Consider the following 22477-nt stretch of genomic DNA (forward strand, 5'->3'; position numbering starts at 1 on the left):
GTAGCTTAACAAAATGTTTTTAATGCTCCTTGGAAGAGACGTGGAGGTCACAGTAGCTTAACAAGATGGTTTTAATGCCCGTTCGAAGAGTGGTGGAGGTCGCAGTGGAATAAAAAGACAATATCAATGCCCCTTTGAAGAGACGTGGATGTCACAATAGTTTAACAAGACGGTTTTAATGCCCGTTGGAAGAGACGTGGAGGTCACAGTAGCTTAACAAGATGGTTTTAATGCCCCTTGGAAGAGTGGTGGAGGTTGCAGTGGAATAAAAAGACAATATCAATGCCCCTTGGAAGAGTGGTGGAGGTCGCAGTGGAATAAAAATACAATATCAATGCCCCGTGGAAGAGACGTGAAGGTCACAGTAGCTTAACAAGAAGGTTTTAATGCCCCTTGGAAGAGACATGGAAGTCACAGTAGCTTAACAAGACGGTTTTAATACCCCTTAGAAGAGACGTGGAGGTAACAGTAGCTTAACAAGATGGTTTTAATGCCCCTTGGAAGAGTGGTGGAGGTCGCAGTGGAATAAAAAGACAATATCAATTCCCCGTGGAAGAGACGTGGAGGTCACAGTAGCTTAACAAGACGGTTTAAATGCCCCTTGGAAGAGACATGGAGATCGCAGTGGAATAAAAAGACAATATCAATGCCCATTGGAAGAGTGGTGGAGGTCGCAGTGGAATAAAATGACAATATCAATACCGCGTGGATGAGACATGGAGGTCACAGTAGCTTAACAAGACGGTTTTAATGCCCCTTGGAAGAGACGTGGAGGTCACAGTAGCTTAACAAGACAGTTTTAATGCCCCTTGGAAGAGTGGTGGAGGTCACAGTAGCTTAACAAGACAGTTTTAATGCCCTTTGGAAAAGTGGTGGAGGTCGCAGTGGAATAAAAAACAATATCATTGCCCCTTGGAAGAGTGGTGGAGGTCACAGTAGCTTAACAAGATGGTTTAAATGCCCCTTGGAAGAGACGAGGAGGTCACAGTAGCTTAACAAGATGGTTTTAGTGCCCCTTGTAAGAGTGGTGTAGGTCGCAGTGGAATAAAAAGACAATATAAAAGCCCCTTGGAAGACTGGTGGAGGTCACAGTGGAATAAAAAGACCATATCAATGCCCCTTTGAAGAGTGGTGGAGGTCGCAGTGGAATAAAATGACAATATCAATACCGCGTGGAAGAGACGTGGAGGTCACAATAGTTTAACAAGACGGTTTTAATGCCCCTTGGAAGAGACGTGGAGGTCACAGTAGCTTAACAAGATGGATTTAATGCCGCTTGGAAGAGACGTGGAGGTCACAGTAGCTAAACAACTCGGTTTTAATGTCCCTTGGAAAAGTGGTGGAGATCGCAGTGGAATAAAAAGACAATATCAATGCCCATTGGAAGAGTGGTGGAGGTCGCAGTGGAATAAAATGACAATATCAATACTGCGTGGAAGAGACATGGAGGTCACAGTAGCTTAACAAGACGGTTTTAATGCCCCTTGGAAGAGACGTGGAGGTCACAGTAGCTTAACAAGATGGTTTTAATGCCACTTGGAAGAGTGGTGGAGGTCGCAGTGGAATAAAAAGTCAATATCAATGCACCTTTGAAGAGACCTGGATGTCACAATAGCTTAACAAGATGGTTTCAATGCCCGTTGGAAGAGACGTGGAGGTCACAGTAGCTTAACAAGACAGTTTTAATGCCCCTTGGAAGAGTGGAGGAGGTCGCAGTGGAATAAAAAGACAATATCAATGCCCCGTGGAAGAGACGTGGAGGTCACAGTAGCTTAACAAGACGGTTTTAATGCCCCTTGGAAGAGACGTGGAGGTAAGAGTAGCTTAATAAGATGGCTTTAATGCCCCTTGGAAGAGTGGTGGAGGTCGCAGTGGAATAAAAAGACAATATCTATGCCCCTTGGAAGAGTGGTGGAGGTCGCAGTAGCTTAACAAGACAGTTTTAATGCCCCTTGGAAGAGTGGTGGAGGTCACAGTAGCTTAACAAGACGGATTAATGACCCTTAGAAGAGCTGTGGAGTACAAAGTGGTTTAACAAGACTGTTTTAATACCCCTTGGAAGAGTGGGGGAGGTCACAGTAGCAAAACAAAACGGTTTTAATGCCCCTTGGAAGACTGGTGGAGGTCGCAGTGGAAAAAAAATACAATATCAATGTCCCTTGGAAAAGTGGTGGAGGTCGCAGTGGAATAAAAAGACAATATCAATGCCCCTTGGAAGAGTCGTGGAGGTCGCAGAGGAATAAAAAGACAATATCAATGCCCCTTGGAAGCGACGTGGAGGTTACAGCAGCTTAACAAAATGGTTTTAATGCCCCTTGGAAGAGACGTGGAGGTCACAGTAGCTTAACAAGACGGTTTTAATGCCCCTTGTAAGAGTGGTGAAGGTAGCAGTGGAATAAAAAGACAATATCAATGCCCCTAGGAAGAGTGGTGGAGGTCGCAGTGGAATAAAAAGTCAACATCAATGCCCCGTGAAAGAGACGTGGAGGTCACAGTAGCTTAACAAGATGGTTTTAATGCCCCTTGAAAGAGACGTGGAGGTCACAGTAGCTTAGCAAGACGGTTTTAATGCCCCTTGGAAGAGTGTTAGAGGTCGCAGTGGAATAAAAAGACAATATCAATGCCCCGTGGAAGAGACGTGGAGGTCACATTAGCTTAACAAGATGGTTTTAATGCCCCTTGGAAGAGACGTGGAGGTAACAGTAGCTTAACAAGATGGTTTTAATGCCCCTTGGAAGAGTGGTGGAGGTCGCAGTGGAATAAAAAGACAATATCAATGCCCCTTGGAAGAGTGGTAGAGGTCACAGTGAAATAAAAAGACAATATCAATGCCCCTTGGAAGAGACGTGGAGGTCACAGTAGCTTAACAAGATGGTTTAAATGCCCCTTGAAAGAGACGTGGAGTTCACAGTAGCTTAACAAGATGTTTTTAATGCCCCTTGGAATAGTGGTGGAGGTCGCAGTGGAATAAAAAGACAATATCAATGCCCCTTGGAAGAGTGGTGGAGGTTGCATTGGAATAAAAAGACAATATTAATGCCCCGTGGAAGAGACGTGGAGGTCACAGTAGCTTAAGAAGATGTTTTTAATGCCCTTTGGAAGAGACGTGGAGGTCACAGTAGCTTAACAAGATGGTTTTAATGCCCCTTGGAAGAGTGGTGGAGGTCGCAGTGGAATAAAAAGACAATATCAATGCACCTATGAAGAGACGTGGATGTCACAATAGTTTAACAAGACGGTTTTAATGCCCGTTGGAAGAGACGTGGAGGTCACAGTAGCTTAACAAGATGGTTTTAATGCCCCTTGGAAGAGTGGTGGAGGTTGCAGTCGAATAAAAAGACAATATCAATGCCCCTTGGAAGAGTGGTGGAGGTCGCAGTGGAATAAAAATACAATATCAATGCCACGTGGAAGAGAAGTGGAGGTCACAGCAGCTTAAGAAGACAGTTATAATGCCCCTCGGAATAGACGTGGAGGTCACAGCAGCTTAACAAGATGGTTTCAATGCCCCTTCGAAGAGTGGTGGAGGTCACAGAAGCTTAACAAGACGTTTTTAATGCCCCTTGGAAGAGTGGAGAAGGTTGCAGTGGAATAAAAAGACAATATCAACGCCTCTTGGAAGAGTGGTGGAGTTCAAGTGGAATAAAAAGACAATATCAATGCCCCTTGGAAGAGACGTGGAGGTCACAGTAGCTTAACAAGATGGTTTTAATGCCCCTTGGAAGAGACGTTGAGGTCACAGTAGCTTAACAAGACAGTTTTGATGCACCTTGGAAGAGTGGTGGAGGTCGCTGTGGAATAAAAAGACAATATCAATGCCCCGTGGAAGAGACGTGAAGGTCACAGTAGCTTAACAAGAAGGTTTTAATGCCCCTTGGAAGAGACATGGAAGTCACATTAGCTTAACAAGACGGTTTTAATACCCCTTAGAAGAGACGTGGAGGTCACAGTAGCTTAAAAAGACGGTTTTAATGCCCCTTGGAAGAGTGTTAGAGGTCGCAGTGGAATAAAAAGACAATATTAATGCCCCGTGGAAGAGACGTGGAGGTCACATTAGCTTAACAAGATGGTTTTAATGCCCCTTGGAAGAGACGTGGAGGTCACAGTAGCTTAGCAAGACGGCTTTAATGCCCCTTGTAAGAGTGGTAAAGGTAGCAGTGGAATAAAAAGACAATATCAATGCCCCTTGGAAGAGTGGTGGAGGTCGCAGTGGAATAAAAAGTCAATATCAATGCCCCGTGAAAGAGACGTGGAGGTCACAGTAGCTTAACAAGATGGTTTTAATGCCCCTTGGAAGAGACGTGGAGGTCACAGTAGCTTAAAAAGACGGTTTTAATGCCCCTTGGAAGAGTGTTAGAGGTCGCAGTGGAATAAAAAGACAATATTAATGCCCCGTGGAAGAGACGTGGAGGTCACATTAGCTTAACAAGATGGTTTTTATGCCCCTTGGAAGAGACGTGGAGGTAACAGTAGCTTAACAAGATGGTTTTAATGCCCCTTGGAAGAGTGGTGGAGGTCGCAGTGGAATAAAAAGACAATATCTATTCCCCTTGAAAGAGTGGTGGAGGTCACAGTGGAATAAAAAGACAATATCAATGCCCCTTGGATGAGACGTGGAGGTCACAGTAGCTTAACAAGATGGTTTTAATGCCCCTTGGAAGAGACTTGGAGTTCACAGTAGCTTAACAAGATGTTTTTAATGCCCCTTGGAATAGTGGTGGAGGTCGCAGTGGAATAAAAAGACAATATCAATGCCCCTTGGAAGAGTGGTGGAGGTTGCATTGGAATAAAAAGACAATATTAATGCCCCGTGGAAGAGACGTTGAGGTCACAGTAGCTTAACAAAATGTTTTTAATGCTCCTTGGAAGAGACGTGGAGGTCACAGTAGCTTAACAAGATGGTTTTAATGCCCGTTCGAAGAGTGGTGGAGGTCGCAGTGGAATAAAAAGACAATATCAATGCCCCTTTGAAGAGACGTGGATGTCACAATAGTTTAACAAGACGGTTTTAATGCCCGTTGGAAGAGACGTGGAGGTCACAGTAGCTTAACAAGATGGTTTTAATGCCCCTTGGAAGAGTGGTGGAGGTTGCAGTGGAATAAAAAGACAATATCAATGCCCCTTGGAAGAGTGGTGGAGGTCGCAGTGGAATAAAAATACAATATCAATGCCACGTGGAAGAGAAGTGGAGGTCACAGCAGCTTAAGAAGACAGTTATAATGGCCCTCGGAATAGACGTGGAGGTCACAGCAGCTTAACAAGATGGTTTCAATGCCCCTTGGAAGAGTGGTGGAGGTCACAGAAGCTTAACAAGACTTTTTTAATGCCCCTTAGAAGAGTGGTGAAGGTTGCAGTGGAATAAAAAGACAATATCAACGCCTCTTGGAAGAGTGGTGGAGGTCAAGTGGAATAAAAAGACAATATCAATGCCCCGTGAAAGAGAAGTGGAGGTCAGAGTAGCTTAACAAGATGGTTTTAATGCCCCTTGGAAGAGACGTTGAGGTCACAGTAGCTTAACAAGACAGTTTTAATGCACCTTGGAAGAGTGGTGGAGGTCGCTGTGGAATTAAAAGACAATATCAATGCCCCGTGGAAGAGACGTGAAGGTCACAGTAGCTTAACAAGAAGGTTTTAATGCCCCTTGGAAGAGACATGGAAGTCACAGTAGCTTAACAAGACGGTTATAATACCCCTTAGAAGAGACGTGGAGGTAACAGTAGCTTAACAAGATGGTTTTAATGCCCCTTGGAAGAGTGGTGGAGGTCGCAGTGGAATAAAAAGACAATATCAATTCCCCGTGGAAGAGACGTGGAGGTCACAGTAGCTTAACAAGACGGTTTAAATGCCCCTTGGAAGAGACATGGAGATCGCAGTGGAATAAAAAGACAATATCAATGCCCATTGGAAGAGTGGTGGAGGTCGCAGTGGAATAAAATGACAATATCAATACCGCGTGGATGAGACATGGAGGTCACAGTAGCTTAACAAGACGGTTTTAATGCCCCTTGGAAGAGACGTGGAGGTCACAGTAGCTTAACAAGACAGTTTTAATGCCCCTTGGAAGAGTGGTGGAGGTCACAGTAGCTTAACAAGACAGTTTTAATGCCCTTTGGAAAAGTGGTGGAGGTCGCAGTGGAATAAAAAACAATATCATTGCCCCTTGGAAGAGTGGTGGAGGTCACAGTAGCTTAACAAGATGGTTTAAATGCCCCTTGGAAGAGACGAGGAGGTCACAGCAGCTTAACAAGATGGTTTTAGTGCCCCTTGTAAGAGTGGTGTAGGTCGCAGTGGAATAAAAAGAAAATATAAAAGCCCCTTGGAAGACTGGTGGAGGTCACAGTGGAATAAAAAGACCATATCAATGCCCCTTTGAAGAGTGGTGGAGGTCGCAGTGGAATAAAATGACAATATCAATACCGCGTGGAAGAGACGTGGAGGTCACAATAGTTTAACAAGACGGTTTTAATGCCCCTTGGAAGAGACGTGGAGGTCACAGTAGCTTAACAAGATGGATTTAATGCCGCTTGGAAGAGACGTGGAGGTCACAGTAGCTAAACAACTCGGTTTTAATGTCCCTTGGAAAAGTGGTGGAGATCGCAGTGGAATAAAAAGACAATATCAATGCCCATTGGAAGAGTGGTGGAGGTCGCAGTGGAATAAAATGACAATATCAATACTGCGTGGAAGAGACATGGAGGTCACAGTAGCTTAACAAGACGGTTTTAATGCCCCTTGGAAGAGACGTGGAGGTCACAGTAGCTTAACAAGATGGTTTTAATGCCACTTGGAAGAGTGGTGGAGGTCGCAGTGGAATAAAAAGTCAATATCAATGCACCTTTGAAGAGACCTGGATGTCACAATAGCTTAACAAGATGGTTTCAATGCCCGTTGGAAGAGACGTGGAGGTCACAGTAGCTTAACAAGACAGTTTTAATGCCCCTTGGAAGAGTGGAGGAGGTCGCAGTGGAATAAAAAGACAATATCAATGCCCCGTGGAAGAGACGTGGAGGTCACAGTAGCTTAACAAGACGGTTTTAATGCCCCTTGGAAGAGACGTGGAGGTAAGAGTAGCTTAATAAGATGGCTTTAATGCCCCTTGGAAGAGTGGTGGAGGTCGCAGTGGAATAAAAAGACAATATCTATGCCCCTTGGAAGAGTGGTGGAGGTCGCAGTAGCTTAACAAGACAGTTTTAATGCCCCTTGGAAGAGTGGTGGAGGTCACAGTAGCTTAACAAGACGGATTAATGACCCTTAGAAGAGCTGTGGAGTACAAAGTGGTTTAACAAGACTGTTTTAATACCCCTTGGAAGAGTGGTGGAGGTCGCAGTGGAATAAAATGACAATATCAATACTGCGTGGAAGAGACATGGAGGTCACAGTAGCTTAACAAGACGGTTTTAATGCCCCTTGGAAGAGACGTGGAGGTCACAGTAGCTTAACAAGATGGTTTTAATGCCACTTGGAAGAGTGGTGGAGGTCGCAGTGGAATAAAAAGTCAATATCAATGCACCTTTGAAGAGACCTGGATGTCACAATAGCTTAACAAGATGGTTTCAATGCCCGTTGGAAGAGACGTGGAGGTCACAGTAGCTTAACAAGACAGTTTTAATGCCCCTTGGAAGAGTGGAGGAGGTCGCAGTGGAATAAAAAGACAATATCAATGCCCCGTGGAAGAGACGTGGAGGTCACAGTAGCTTAACAAGACGGTTTTAATGCCCCTTGGAAGAGACGTGGAGGTAAGAGTAGCTTAATAAGATGGCTTTAATGCCCCTTGGAAGAGTGGTGGAGGTCGCAGTGGAATAAAAAGACAATATCTATGCCCCTTGGAAGAGTGGGGGAGGTCACAGTAGCAAAACAAAACGGTTTTAATGCCCCTTGGAAGACTGGTGGAGGTCGCAGTGGAAAAAAAATACAATATCAATGTCCCTTGGAAAAGTGGTGGAGGTCGCAGTGGAATAAAAAGACAATATCAATGCCCCTTGGAAGAGTCGTGGAGGTCGCAGAGGAATAAAAAGACAATATCAATGCCCCTTGGAAGCGACGTGGAGGTTACAGCAGCTTAACAAAATGGTTTTAATGCCCCTTGGAAGAGACGTGGAGGTCACAGTAGCTTAACAAGACGGTTTTAATGCCCCTTGTAAGAGTGGTGAAGGTAGCAGTGGAATAAAAAGACAATATCAAAGCCCCTAGGAAGAGTGGTGGAGGTCGCAGTGGAATAAAAAGTCAACATCAATGCCCCGTGAAAGAGACGTGGAGGTCACAGTAGCTTAACAAGATGGTTTTAATGCCCCTTGAAAGAGACGTGGAGGTCACAGTAGCTTAGCAAGACGGTTTTAATGCCCCTTGGAAGAGTGTTAGAGGTCGCAGTGGAATAAAAAGACAATATCAATGCCCCGTGGAAGAGACGTGGAGGTCACATTAGCTTAACAAGATGGTTTTAATGCCCCTTGGAAGAGACGTGGAGGTAACAGTAGCTTAACAAGATGGTTTTAATGCCCCTTGGAAGAGTGGTGGAGGTCGCAGTGGAATAAAAAGACAATATCAATGCCCCTTGGAAGAGTGGCAGAGGTCACAGTGAAATAAAAAGACAATATCAATGCCCCTTGGAAGAGACGTGGAGGTCACAGTAGCTTAACAAGATGGTTTAAATGCCCCTTGGAAGAGACGTGGAGTTCACAGTAGCTTAACAAGATGTTTTTAATGCCCCTTGGAATAGTGGTGGAGGTCGCAGTGGAATAAAAAGACAATATCAATGCCCCTTGGAAGAGTGGTGGAGGTTGCATTGGAATAAAAAGACAATATTAATGCCCCGTGGAAGAGACGTGGAGGTCACAGTAGCTTAAGAAGATGTTTTTAATGCCCTTTGGAAGAGACGTGGAGGTCACAGTAGCTTAACAAGATGGTTTTAATGCCCCTTGGAAGAGTGGTGGAGGTCGCAGTGGAATAAAAAGACAATATCAATGCACCTATGAAGAGACGTGGATGTCACAATAGTTTAACAAGACGGTTTTAATGCCCGTTGGAAGAGACGTGGAGGTCACAGTAGCTTAACAAGATGGTTTTAATGCCCCTTGGAAGAGTGGTGGAGGTTGCAGTCGAATAAAAAGACAATATCAATGCCCCTTGGAAGAGTGGTGGAGGTCGCAGTGGAATAAAAATACAATATCAATGCCACGTGGAAGAGAAGTGGAGGTCACAGCAGCTTAAGAAGACAGTTATAATGCCCCTCGGAATAGACGTGGAGGTCACAGCAGCTTAACAAGATGGTTTCAATGCCCCTTCGAAGAGTGGTGGAGGTCACAGAAGCTTAACAAGACGTTTTTAATGCCCCTTGGAAGAGTGGAGAAGGTTGCAGTGGAATAAAAAGACAATATCAACGCCTCTTGGAAGAGTGGTGGAGTTCAAGTGGAATAAAAAGACAATATCAATGCCCCTTGGAAGAGACGTGGAGGTCACAGTAGCTTAACAAGATGGTTTTAATGCCCCTTGGAAGAGACGTTGAGGTCACAGTAGCTTAACAAGACAGTTTTGATGCACCTTGGAAGAGTGGTGGAGGTCGCTGTGGAATAAAAAGACAATATCAATGCCCCGTGGAAGAGACGTGAAGGTCACAGTAGCTTAACAAGAAGGTTTTAATGCCCCTTGGAAGAGACATGGAAGTCACATTAGCTTAACAAGACGGTTTTAATACCCCTTAGAAGAGACGTGGAGGTAACAGTAGCTTAACAAGATGGTTTTAATGCCCCTTGGAAGAGTGGTGGAGGTCGCAGTGGAATAAAAAGACAATATCAATTCCCCGTGGAAGAGACGTGGAGGTCACAGTAGCTTAACAAGACGGTTTTAATGCCCCTTGGAAGAGACATGTAGGTCACAGTAGCTTAACAAGACAGTTTTAATGCCCCTTGGAAGAGTGGTGGAGGTCGCAGTGGAATAAAAAGACAATATCTATGCCCCTTGGAAGAGTGGTGGAGGTCGCAGTAGCTTAACAAGACAGTCTTATTGCCCCTTGGAAGAGTGGTGGAGGTCACAGTAGCTTAACAAGACAGTTTTAATGCCCCTTGGAAGAGTGGTGGAGGTCACAGTAGCTTAACAAGACAGTTTTAATGCCCTTTGGCAGAGTGGTGGAGGTCGCAGTGGAATAACAAAACAATATCATTGTCCCTTGGAAGAGTGGTGGAGGTCACAGTAGCTTAACAAGACGGTTTAAATGACCCTTAGAAGAGACGAGGAGGTCACAGTAGCTTAACAAGACGGTTTTAATGCCCCTTGTTAGAGTGGTGAAGGTCGCAGTGGAATAAAAAGACAATATAAAAGCCCCTTGGAAGACTGGTGGAGGTCACAGTGGAATAAAAAGACAATATCAATGTCCCTTTGAAGAGTGCTGGAGGTCGCAGTGGAATAAAAATACAATATCAATGCCACGTGGAAGAGAAGTGGAGGTCACAGTACGTTAACAAGATGGTTTTAATGCCCCTTGGAAGAGTGGAGTAGGTCGCAGTGGAATATAAAGACAATATCAATGCCCCTTGGAAGAGTGCTTGAGGTCGCAGTGTAATAAAAAGACAATATCAATGCGTCGTGAAGGAGACGAGGTGGTCACAGTAGCTTAACAAGATGGTTTCAATGCCCCTTGGAAGAGACGTGGAGGTCACAGTAGCTTAACAAGACGGTTTTAATGCCCCTTGGAAGAGTGGTGAAGGTAGCAGTGGAATAAAAAGACAATATCCATGCCCCTTGGAAGAGTGGTGGAGGTCGCAGTGGAATAAAAAGACAATATCAATGCCGCGCGAAAGAGACGTGGAGATCACAGTAGCTTAACAAGATGGTTTTAAATCACCTTGGAAGAGACGCGGAAGTCACAGTAGCTTAACAAGACGGTTTTAATGCCCCTTGGAAGAGTGGTGGAGGTCGCCTGGAATAAAAAGACAATATCAATGCCCCATAGAAGAGACGTGGAGGTCACATTAGCTTAACAAGACGGTTTTAATGCCCCTTGGAAGAGACGTGGAGGTAACAGTAGCTTAACAAGATGGTTTTAATGCCCCTTGGAAGAGTGATGGAGGTCGCAGTGGAATAAAAAGACAATATCAATGCCCCTTGGAAGAGTGCTGGAGGTCGCAGTGGAATAAAAAGACAATATCAATGCTTCGTGAAAGAGACGAGGAGGTCACAGTAGCTTAACAAGATGGTTTCAATGCCCCTTGGAAGAGACGTGGAGGTCACCGTAGCTTAACAAGATGGTTTTAATGCCCCTTGGAAGAGTGGTGAAGGTAGCAGTCGAATAAAAAGACAATATCAATGCCCCTTGGAAGAGTGGTGGAGGTCACAGTAGCTTAACAAGATGGTTTTAATGCCCCTTGGAAGAGACGTGGAGTTCACAGTAGCTTAACAAGATGCTTTTAATGCCCCTTGGAATAGTGGTGGAGGTCGCAGTGGAATAAAAAGACAATATCAATGCCCCTTGGAAGAGTGGTGGAGGTTGCATTGGAATAAAAAGACAATATTAATGCCCCGTGGAAGAGACGTGGAGGTCACAGTAGCTTAACAAGATGTTTTTAATGCCTCTTGGAAGAGACGTGGATGTCACAATAGTTTAACAAGACGGTTTAAATGCCCGTTGCAAGAGACGTGGAGGTCACAGTAGTTTAACAAGATGGTTTTAATGACCCCTTGGAAGAGTGGTGGAGGTTGCAGTGGAATAAAATGACAATATCAATGCCCCTTGGAAGAGTGGTGGAGGTCACAGTGAAATAAAAATACAATATCAATGCCACGTGGAAGAGAAGTGGAGGTCACAGTAGCTTAACAAGACGGTTTTAATGCCCCTTGGAAGAGACGTGGAGGTGACAGCAGCTTAAGAAGACAGTTATAATGCCCCTCGGAATAGACGTGGAGGTCACAGCAGCTTAACAAGATTGTTTCAATGCCCCTTGGAAGAGTGGTGGAGGTCACAGAAGCTTAACAAGACGGTTTTAATGCCCCTTGGAAGAATGGTGAAGGTCGCAGTGGGATAAAAAGACAATATCAACGCCTCTTGGAAGAGTCGTGGCGGTCAAGTGGAATAAAAAGACAATAACAATGCCCCGTGAAAGAGACGTGGAGGTCACAGTAGCTGAACAAGATGGTTTTAATGCCCTTTGGAAGAGACGTTGAGGTCACAGTATCTTAACAAGACGGTTTTAATGCACCTTGGAAGAGTGGTGGAGGTCGCTGTGGAATAAAAAGACAATTTCAATGCCCCGTGGAAGAGACGTGGAGTTCACAGTAGCTTAACAAGATGCTTTTAATGCCCCTTGGAATAGTGGTGGAGGTCGCAGTGGAATAAAAAGACAATATCAATGCCCCTTGGAAGAGTGGTGGAGGTTGCATTGGAATAAAAAGACAATATTAATGCCCCGTCGAAGAGACGTGGAGGTCACAGTAGCTTAACAAGATGTTTTTAATGCCCCTTGGAAGAGACGTGGAGGTCACAGTAGCTTAAGAAGACAGTTATAATGCCCCTCGGAATAGATGTGGAGTTCACAGCAGCTTAACAAGATGGTTTCAATGCCCCTTGGAAGAGTGGTGGAGGTCACAGAAGCTGAACAAGACAGTTTTAATGCCCTTTGGAAAAGTGGTGGAGGTCGCAGTGGAATAAAAAGACAATATCATTGCCCCTTGGAAGAGTGGTGGAGGTCACAGTAGCTTAACAAGACGGTTTAAATGCCACTTGGAAGAGTGGTGTAGGTCGCAGTGGAATATAAAGACAATATAAAAGCCCCTTGGAAGACTGGTGGAGGTCACAGTGGAATAAAAAGACAATATCAATGCCCCTTTGAAGAGTGCTGGAGGTCGCAGTGGAAGAAAAAGACAATATCAATACCGTGTGGAAGAGACGTGGAGGTTACAATAGTTTAACAAGATGGTTTTAATGCCCCTTGGAAGAGACGTGGAGGTCACAGTAGCTTAACAAGATGGATTTAATGCCGCTTGGAAGAGACGTGGAGGTCACAGTAGCTTAACAACACGGTTTTAATGTCCCATGGAATAGTAGTGGAGATCGCAGTGGATTAAAAAGACAATATCAATGCCCCTTGGAAGAGTGGTGGAGGTTGCAGTGGAATAAAAAGACAATATCAATGCCCCGTGTAAAAGACATGGAGGTCACAGTAGCTTAACAAGACGTTTTTAATGCCCCTTGGAAGAGACTGGAAGGTCACAGTAGCTTAACAAGATGGTTTTAATGCCCCTTGGAAGAGTGGTGTAGGTCGCAGTGGAATAAAAAGACAATATCAATGCACCTTTGAAGAGACGTGGATGTCACAATAGCTTAACAAGATGGTTTCAATGCCCGTTGGAAGAGACGTGGAGGTCACATTAGATTAGCAAGATGGTTTTAATGTCCCTTGGAAGAATGGTGGAGGTTGCAGTGGAATAAAAAGACAATATCAATGCCCCTTGGAAGAGTGGTGAAGGTCCCAGTGGAATAAAAATACAATATCAATGCCACGTGGAAGAGACGTGGAGGTCACAGTAGCTTAACAAGTCAGTTTTAATGCCCCTTGGAAGAGACGTGGATGTCACAGCAGCCTAACAAGACAGTTTTAATGCCCCTTGGAAGAGTGGTGCAGGCCGCAGTGGAATATAAAGACAATATCAATGCCCCTTGTGTGAGTGCTGGAGGTCGCAGTGGAATAAAAAGACAATATCAATGCTTCGTGAAAGAGACGAGGAGGTCACAGTAGCTTAACAAGATGGTTTCAATGCCCCTTGGAAGAGACGTGGAGGTCACCGTAGCTTAACAAGATGGTTTTAATGCCCCTTGGAAGAGTGGTGAAGGTAGCAGTGGAATAAAAAGACAATATCAATGCCCCTTGGAAGAGTGGTGGAGGTCACAGTAGCTTAACAAGATGGTTTTAATGCCCCTTGGAAGAGACGTGGAGTTCACAGTAGCTTAACAAGATGCTTTTAATGCCCCTTGGAATAGTGGTGGATGTCGCAGTGGGATAAAAAGACAATATCAATGCCCCTTGGAAGAGTGGTGGAGGTTGCATTGGAATAAAAAGACAATATTAATGCCCCGTGGAAGAGACGTGGAGGTCACAGTAGCTTAACAAGATGTTTTTAATGCCTCTTGGAAGAGACGTGGAGGTAACAGTAGTTTAACAAGATGGTTTTAATGCCCCTTGGAAGAGTGGTGGAGGTCGCAGTGGAATAAAAAGACAATATCAATTCCACGTGGAAGAGAAGTGGAGGTCACAGTAGCTTAACGAGACGGTTTTAATGCCCCTTGGAAGAGACATGGAGGTCACAGTAGCTTAACAAGACAGTTTTAATGCCTCTTGGAAGAGTGGTGGAGGTCGCAGTGGAATAAAAAGACAATATCTATGCCCCTTGGAAGAGTGGTGGAGGTCGCAGTAGCTTAACAAGACAGAATTATCGCCCCATCGAAGAGTGGTGGAGGTCACAGTAGCTTAACAAGACAGTTTTAATGCCCCTTGGAAGAGTGGTGGAGGTCACAGTAGCTTAACAAGACAGTTTTAATGCCCTTTGGAAAAGTGGTGGAGGTCGCAGTGGAATAAAAAGACAATATCATTGCCCCTTGGAAGAGTGGTGGAGGTCACAGTAGCTTAACAAGACGGGTTAAATGCCCCTTGGAAGAGACGAGGAGGTCACAGTAGCTTAACAAGACGGTTTTAATGCCCCTTGTAAGAGTGGTGTAGGTCGCAGTGGAATACAAAGACAATATAAAAGCCCCTTGGAAGACTGGTGGAGGTCACAGTGGAATAAAAAGAAAATATCAATGCCCCTTTGAAGAGTGGTGGAGGTCGCAGTGGAAAAAAAAGACAATATCAATACCGCGTGGAAGAGACGTGGAGGTCACAATAGTTTAACAAGATGGTTTTAATGCCCCTTGGAAGAGACGTGGAGGTCACAGTAGCTTAACAAGATGGATTTAATGCCTCTTGGAAGAGACGTGGAGGTCACAGTAGCTTAACAACACGGTTTTAATGTCCCATGGAATAGTGGTGGAGATCGCAGTGGAATAAAAAGACAATATCAATGCCCCTTGGAAGAGTGGTGGAGGTTGCAGTGGAATAAAAAGACAATAGCAATGCCCCGTGTTAAAGACATGGAGGTCACAGTAGTTAAACAAGACGGTTTTAATGCCCCTTGGAAGAGAAGGGAAGGTCACAGTAGCTTAACAAGATGGTTTTAATGCCCCTTGGAAGAGTGGTGGAGGTCGCAGTGGAGTAAAAAGACAATATCAATGCACCTTTGAAGAGACGTGGATGTCACAATAGCTTAACAAGATGGTTTCAATGCCCGTTGGAAGAGACGTGGAGGTCACATTAGATTAACAAGATGGTTTTAATGCCCCTTGGAAGAATGGTGGAGGTTGCAGTGGAATAAAAAGACATTATCAATGTCCCTTGGAAGAGTGGTGAAGGTCCCAGTGGAATAAAAATACAATATCAATGCCACGTGGAAGAGACGTGGAGGTCACAGTAGCTTAACAAGATGGTTTCAATGCCCCTTGGAAGAGACGTGGAGGTCACAGTAGCTTAACAAGACGGTTTTAATGCCCCTTGGAAGAGTGGTGAAGGTAGCAGTGGAATAAAAAGACAATATCCATGCCCCTTGGAAGAGTGGTGGAGGTCGCAGTGGAATAAAAAGACAATATCAATGCCGCGCGAAAGAGACGTGGAGATCACAGTAGCTTAACAAGATGGTTTTAAATCACCTTGGAAGAGACGCGGAAGTCACAGTAGCTTAACAAGACGGTTTTAATGCCCCTTGGAAGAGTGGTGGAGGTCGCCTGGAATAAAAAGACAATATCAATGCCCCATAGAAGAGACGTGGAGGTCACATTAGCTTAAGAAGACGGTTTTAATGCCCCTTGGAAGAGACGTGGAGGTAACAGTAGCTTAACAAGATGGTTTTAATGCCCCTTGGAAGAGTGATGGAGGTCGCAGTGGAATAAAAAGACAATATCAATGCCCCTTGGAAGAGTGCTGGAGGTCGCAGTGGAATAAAAAGACAATATCAATGCTTCGTGAAAGAGACGAGGAGGTCACAGTAGCTTAACAAGATGGTTTCAATGCCCCTTGGAAGAGACGTGGAGGTCACCGTAGCTTAACAAGATGGTTTTAATGCCCCTTGGAAGAGTGGTGAAGGTAGCAGTCGAATAAAAAGACAATATCAATGCCCCTTGGAAGAGTGGTGGAGGTCACAGTAGCTTAACAAGATGGTTTTAATGCCCCTTGGAAGAGACGTGGAGTTCACAGTAGCTTAACAAGATGCTTTTAATGCCCCTTGGAATAGTGGTGGAGGTCGCAGTGGAATAAAAAGACAATATCAATGCCCCTTGGAAGAGTGGTGGAGGTTGCATTGGAATAAAAAGACAATATTAATGCCCCGTGGAAGAGACGTGGAGGTCACAGTAGCTTAACAAGATGTTTTTAATGCCTCTTGGAAGAGACGTGGATGTCACAATAGTTTAACAAGACGGTTTAAATGCCCGTTGCAAGAGACGTGGAGGTCACAGTAGTTTAACAAGATGGTTTTAATGACCCCTTGGAAGAGTGGTGGAGCTTGCAGTGGAATAAAATGACAATATCAATGCCCCTTGGAAGAGTGGTGGAGGTCACAGTGAAATAAAAATACAATATCAATGCCACGTGGAAGAGAAGTGGAGGTCACAGTAGCTTAACAAGACGGTTTTAATGCCCCTTGGAAGAGACGTGGAGGTGACAGCAGCTTAAGAAGACAGTTATAATGCCCCTCGGAATAGACGTGGAGGTCACAGCAGCTTAACAAGATTGTTTCAATGCCCCTTGGAAGAGTGGTGGAGGTCACAGAAGCTTAACAAGACGGTTTTAATGCCCCTTGGAAGAATGGTGAAGGTCGCAGTGGGATAAAAAGACAATATCAACGCCTCTTGGAAGAGTCGTGGCGGTCAAGTGGAATAAAAAGACAATATCAATGCCCCGTGAAAGAGACGTGGAGGTCACAGTAGCTGAACAAGATGGTTTTAATGCCCCTTGGAAGAGACGTTGAGGTCACAGTATCTTAACAAGACGGTTTTAATGCACCTTGGAAGAGTGGTGGAGGTCGCTGTGGAATAAAAAGACAATTTCAATGCCCCGTGGAAGAGACGTGGAGTTCACAGTAGCTTAACAAGATGCTTTTAATGCCCCTTGGAATAGTGGTGGAGGTCGCAGTGGAATAAAAAGACAATATCAATGCCCCTTGGAAGAGTGGTGGAGGTTGCATTGGAATAAAAAGACAATATTAATGCCCCGTCGAAGAGACGTGGAGGTCACAGTAGCTTAACAAGATGTTTTTAATGCCCCTTGGAAGAGACGTGGAGGTCACAGTAGCTTAAGAAGACAGTTATAATGCCCCTCGGAATAGACGTGGAGGTCACAGCAGCTTAACAAGATGGTTTCAATGCCCCTTGGAAGAGTGGTGGAGGTCACAGAAGCTGAACAAGACAGTTTTAATGCCCTTTGGAAAAGTGGTGGAGGTCGCAGTGGAATAAAAAGACAATATCATTGCCCCTTGGAAGAGTGGTGGAGGTCACAGTAGCTTAACAAGACGGTTTAAATGCCCCTTGGAAGAGTGGTGTAGGTCGCAGTGGAATATAAAGACAATATAAAAGCCCCTTGGAAGACTGGTGGAGGTCACAGTGGAATAAAAAGACAATATCAATGCCCCTTTGAAGAGTGCTGGAGGTCGCAGTGGAAGAAAAAGACAATATCAATACCGTGTGGAAGAGACGTGGAGGTTACAATAGTTTAACAAGATGGTTTTAATGCCCCTTGGAAGAGACGTGGAGGTCACAGTAGCTTAACAAGATGGATTTAATGCCGCTTGGAAGAGACGTGGAGGTCACAGTAGCTTAACAACACGGTTTTAATGTCCCATGGAATAGTAGTGGAGATCGCAGTGGATTAAAAAGACAATATCAATGCCCCTTGGAAGAGTGGTGGAGGTTGCAGTGGAATAAAAAGACAATATCAATGCCCCGTGTAAAAGACATGGAGGTCACAGTAGCTTAACAAGACGTTTTTAATGCCCCTTGGAAGAGACTGGAAGGTCACAGTAGCTTAACAAGATGGTTTTAATGCCCCTTGGAAGAGTGGTGTAGGTCGCAGTGGAATAAAAAGACAATATCAATGCCCCTTGGAAGAGTGGTGGAGGTTGCATTGGAATAAAAAGACAATATTAATGCCCCGTGGAAGAGACGTGGAGGTCACAGTAGCTTAACAAGATGTTTTTAATGCCTCTTGGAAGAGACGTGGATGTCACAATAGTTTAACAAGACGGTTTAAATGCCCGTTGCAAGAGACGTGGAGGTCACAGTAGTTTAACAAGATGGTTTTAATGACCCCTTGGAAGAGTGGTGGAGGTTGCAGTGGAATAAAATGACAATATCAATGCCCCTTGGAAGAGTGGTGGAGGTCACAGTGAAATAAAAATACAATATCAATGCCACGTGGAAGAGAAGTGGAGGTCACAGTAGCTTAACAAGACGGTTTTAATGCCCCTTGGAAGAGACGTGGAGGTGACAGCAGCTTAAGAAGACAGTTATAATGCCCCTCGGAATAGACGTGGAGGTCACAGCAGCTTAACAAGATTGTTTCAATGCCCCTTGGAAGAGTGGTGGAGGTCACAGAAGCTTAACAAGACGGTTTTAATGCCCCTTGGAAGAATGGTGAAGGTCGCAGTGGGATAAAAAGACAATATCAACGCCTCTTGGAAGAGTCGTGGCGGTCAAGTGGAATAAAAAGACAATAACAATGCCCCGTGAAAGAGACGTGGAGGTCACAGTAGCTGAACAAGATGGTTTTAATGCCCTTTGGAAGAGACGTTGAGGTCACAGTATCTTAACAAGACGGTTTTAATGCACCTTGGAAGAGTGGTGGAGGTCGCTGTGGAATAAAAAGACAATTTCAATGCCCCGTGGAAGAGACGTGGAGTTCACAGTAGCTTAACAAGATGCTTTTAATGCCCCTTGGAATAGTGGTGGAGGTCGCAGTGGAATAAAAAGACAATATCAATGCCCCTTGGAAGAGTGGTGGAGGTTGCATTGGAATAAAAAGACAATATTAATGCCCCGTCGAAGAGACGTGGAGGTCACAGTAGCTTAACAAGATGTTTTTAATGCCCCTTGGAAGAGACGTGGAGGTCACAGTAGCTTAAGAAGACAGTTATAATGCCCCTCGGAATAGACGTGGAGTTCACAGCAGCTTAACAAGATGGTTTCAATGCCCCTTGGAAGAGTGGTGGAGGTCACAGAAGCTGAACAAGACAGTTTTAATGCCCTTTGGAAAAGTGGTGGAGGTCGCAGTGGAATAAAAAGACAATATCATTGCCCCTTGGAAGAGTGGTGGAGGTCACAGTAGCTTAACAAGACGGTTTAAATGCCACTTGGAAGAGTGGTGTAGGTCGCAGTGGAATATAAAGACAATATAAAAGCCCCTTGGAAGACTGGTGGAGGTCACAGTGGAATAAAAAGACAATATCAATGCCCCTTTGAAGAGTGCTGGAGGTCGCAGTGGAAGAAAAAGACAATATCAATACCGTGTGGAAGAGACGTGGAGGTTACAATAGTTTAACAAGATGGTTTTAATGCCCCTTGGAAGAGACGTGGAGGTCACAGTAGCTTAACAAGATGGATTTAATGCCGCTTGGAAGAGACGTGGAGGTCACAGTAGCTTAACAACACGGTTTTAATGTCCCATGGAATAGTAGTGGAGATCGCAGTGGATTAAAAAGACAATATCAATGCCCCTTGGAAGAGTGGTGGAGGTTGCAGTGGAATAAAAAGACAATATCAATGCCCCGTGTAAAAGACATGGAGGTCACAGTAGCTTAACAAGACGTTTTTAATGCCCCTTGGAAGAGACTGGAAGGTCACAGTAGCTTAACAAGATGGTTTTAATGCCCCTTGGAAGAGTGGTGTAGGTCGCAGTGGAATAAAAAGACAATATCAATGCACCTTTGAAGAGACGTGGATGTCACAATAGCTTAACAAGATGGTTTCAATGCCCGTTGGAAGAGACGTGGAGGTCACATTAGATTAGCAAGATGGTTTTAATGTCCCTTGGAAGAATGGTGGAGGTTGCAGTGGAATAAAAAGACAATATCAATGCCCCTTGGAAGAGTGGTGAAGGTCCCAGTGGAATAAAAATACAATATCAATGCCACGTGGAAGAGACGTGGAGGTCACAGTAGCTTAACAAGTCAGTTTTAATGCCCCTTGGAAGAGACGTGGATGTCACAGCAGCCTAACAAGACAGTTTTAATGCCCCTTGGAAGAGTGGTGCAGGCCGCAGTGGAATATAAAGACAATATCAATGCCCCTTGTGTGAGTGCTGGAGGTCGCAGTGGAATAAAAAGACAATATCAATGCTTCGTGAAAGAGACGAGGAGGTCACAGTAGCTTAACAAGATGGTTTCAATGCCCCTTGGAAGAGACGTGGAGGTCACCGTAGCTTAACAAGATGGTTTTAATGCCCCTTGGAAGAGTGGTGAAGGTAGCAGTGGAATAAAAAGACAATATCAATGCCCCTTGGAAGAGTGGTGGAGGTCACAGTAGCTTAACAAGATGGTTTTAATGCCCCTTGGAAGAGACGTGGAGTTCACAGTAGCTTAACAAGATGCTTTTAATGCCCCTTGGAATAGTGGTGGATGTCGCAGTGGGATAAAAAGACAATATCAATGCCCCTTGGAAGAGTGGTGGAGGTTGCATTGGAATAAAAAGACAATATTAATGCCCCGTGGAAGAGACGTGGAGGTCACAGTAGCTTAACAAGATGTTTTTAATGCCTCTTGGAAGAGACGTGGAGGTAACAGTAGTTTAACAAGATGGTTTTAATGCCCCTTGGAAGAGTGGTGGAGGTCGCAGTGGAATAAAAAGACAATATCAATTCCACGTGGAAGAGAAGTGGAGGTCACAGTAGCTTAACGAGACGGTTTTAATGCCCCTTGGAAGAGACATGGAGGTCACAGTAGCTTAACAAGACAGTTTTAATGCCTCTTGGAAGAGTGGTGGAGGTCGCAGTGGAATAAAAAGACAATATCTATGCCCCTTGGAAGAGTGGTGGAGGTCGCAGTAGCTTAACAAGACAGAATTATCGCCCCATCGAAGAGTGGTGGAGGTCACAGTAGCTTAACAAGACAGTTTTAATGCCCCTTGGAAGAGTGGTGGAGGTCACAGTAGCTTAACAAGACAGTTTTAATGCCCTTTGGAAAAGTGGTGGAGGTCGCAGTGGAATAAAAAGACAATATCATTGCCCCTTGGAAGAGTGGTGGAGGTCACAGTAGCTTAACAAGACGGGTTAAATGCCCCTTGGAAGAGACGAGGAGGTCACAGTAGCTTAACAAGACGGTTTTAATGCCCCTTGTAAGAGTGGTGTAGGTCGCAGTGGAATACAAAGACAATATAAAAGCCCCTTGGAAGACTGGTGGAGGTCACAGTGGAATAAAAAGAAAATATCAATGCCCCTTTGAAGAGTGGTGGAGGTCGCAGTGGAAAAAAAAGACAATATCAATACCGCGTGGAAGAGACGTGGAGGTCACAATAGTTTAACAAGATGGTTTTAATGCCCCTTGGAAGAGACGTGGAGGTCACAGTAGCTTAACAAGATGGATTTAATGCCTCTTGGAAGAGACGTGGAGGTCACAGTAGCTTAACAACACGGTTTTAATGTCCCATGGAATAGTGGTGGAGATCGCAGTGGAATAAAAAGACAATATCAATGCCCCTTGGAAGAGTGGTGGAGGTTGCAGTGGAATAAAAAGACAATAGCAATGCCCCGTGTTAAAGACATGGAGGTCACAGTAGTTAAACAAGACGGTTTTAATGCCCCTTGGAAGAGAAGGGAAGGTCACAGTAGCTTAACAAGATGGTTTTAATGCCCCTTGGAAGAGTGGTGGAGGTCGCAGTGGAGTAAAAAGACAATATCAATGCACCTTTGAAGAGACGTGGATGTCACAATAGCTTAACAAGATGGTTTCAATGCCCGTTGGAAGAGACGTGGAGGTCACATTAGATTAACAAGATGGTTTTAATGCCCCTTGGAAGAATGGTGGAGGTTGCAGTGGAATAAAAAGACATTATCAATGTCCCTTGGAAGAGTGGTGAAGGTCCCAGTGGAATAAAAATACAATATCAATGCCACGTGGAAGAGACGTGGAGGTCACAGTAGCTTAACAAGATGGTTTCAATGCCCCTTGGAAGAGACGTGGAGGTCACAGTAGCTTAACAAGACGGTTTTAATGCCCCTTGGAAGAGTGGTGAAGGTAGCAGTGGAATAAAAAGACAATATCCATGCCCCTTGGAAGAGTGGTGGAGGTCGCAGTGGAATAAAAAGACAATATCAATGCCGCGCGAAAGAGACGTGGAGATCACAGTAGCTTAACAAGATGGTTTTAAATCACCTTGGAAGAGACGCGGAAGTCACAGTAGCTTAACAAGACGGTTTTA

Source organism: Phyllobates terribilis, unplaced genomic scaffold (genome assembly GCF_046119375.1).
Source record: "Phyllobates terribilis strain yellow unplaced genomic scaffold, ASM4611937v1 Scaffold_13__5_contigs__length_258822181, whole genome shotgun sequence".
NCBI classification, from domain to species: Eukaryota; Metazoa; Chordata; class Amphibia; order Anura; family Dendrobatidae; genus Phyllobates; species Phyllobates terribilis.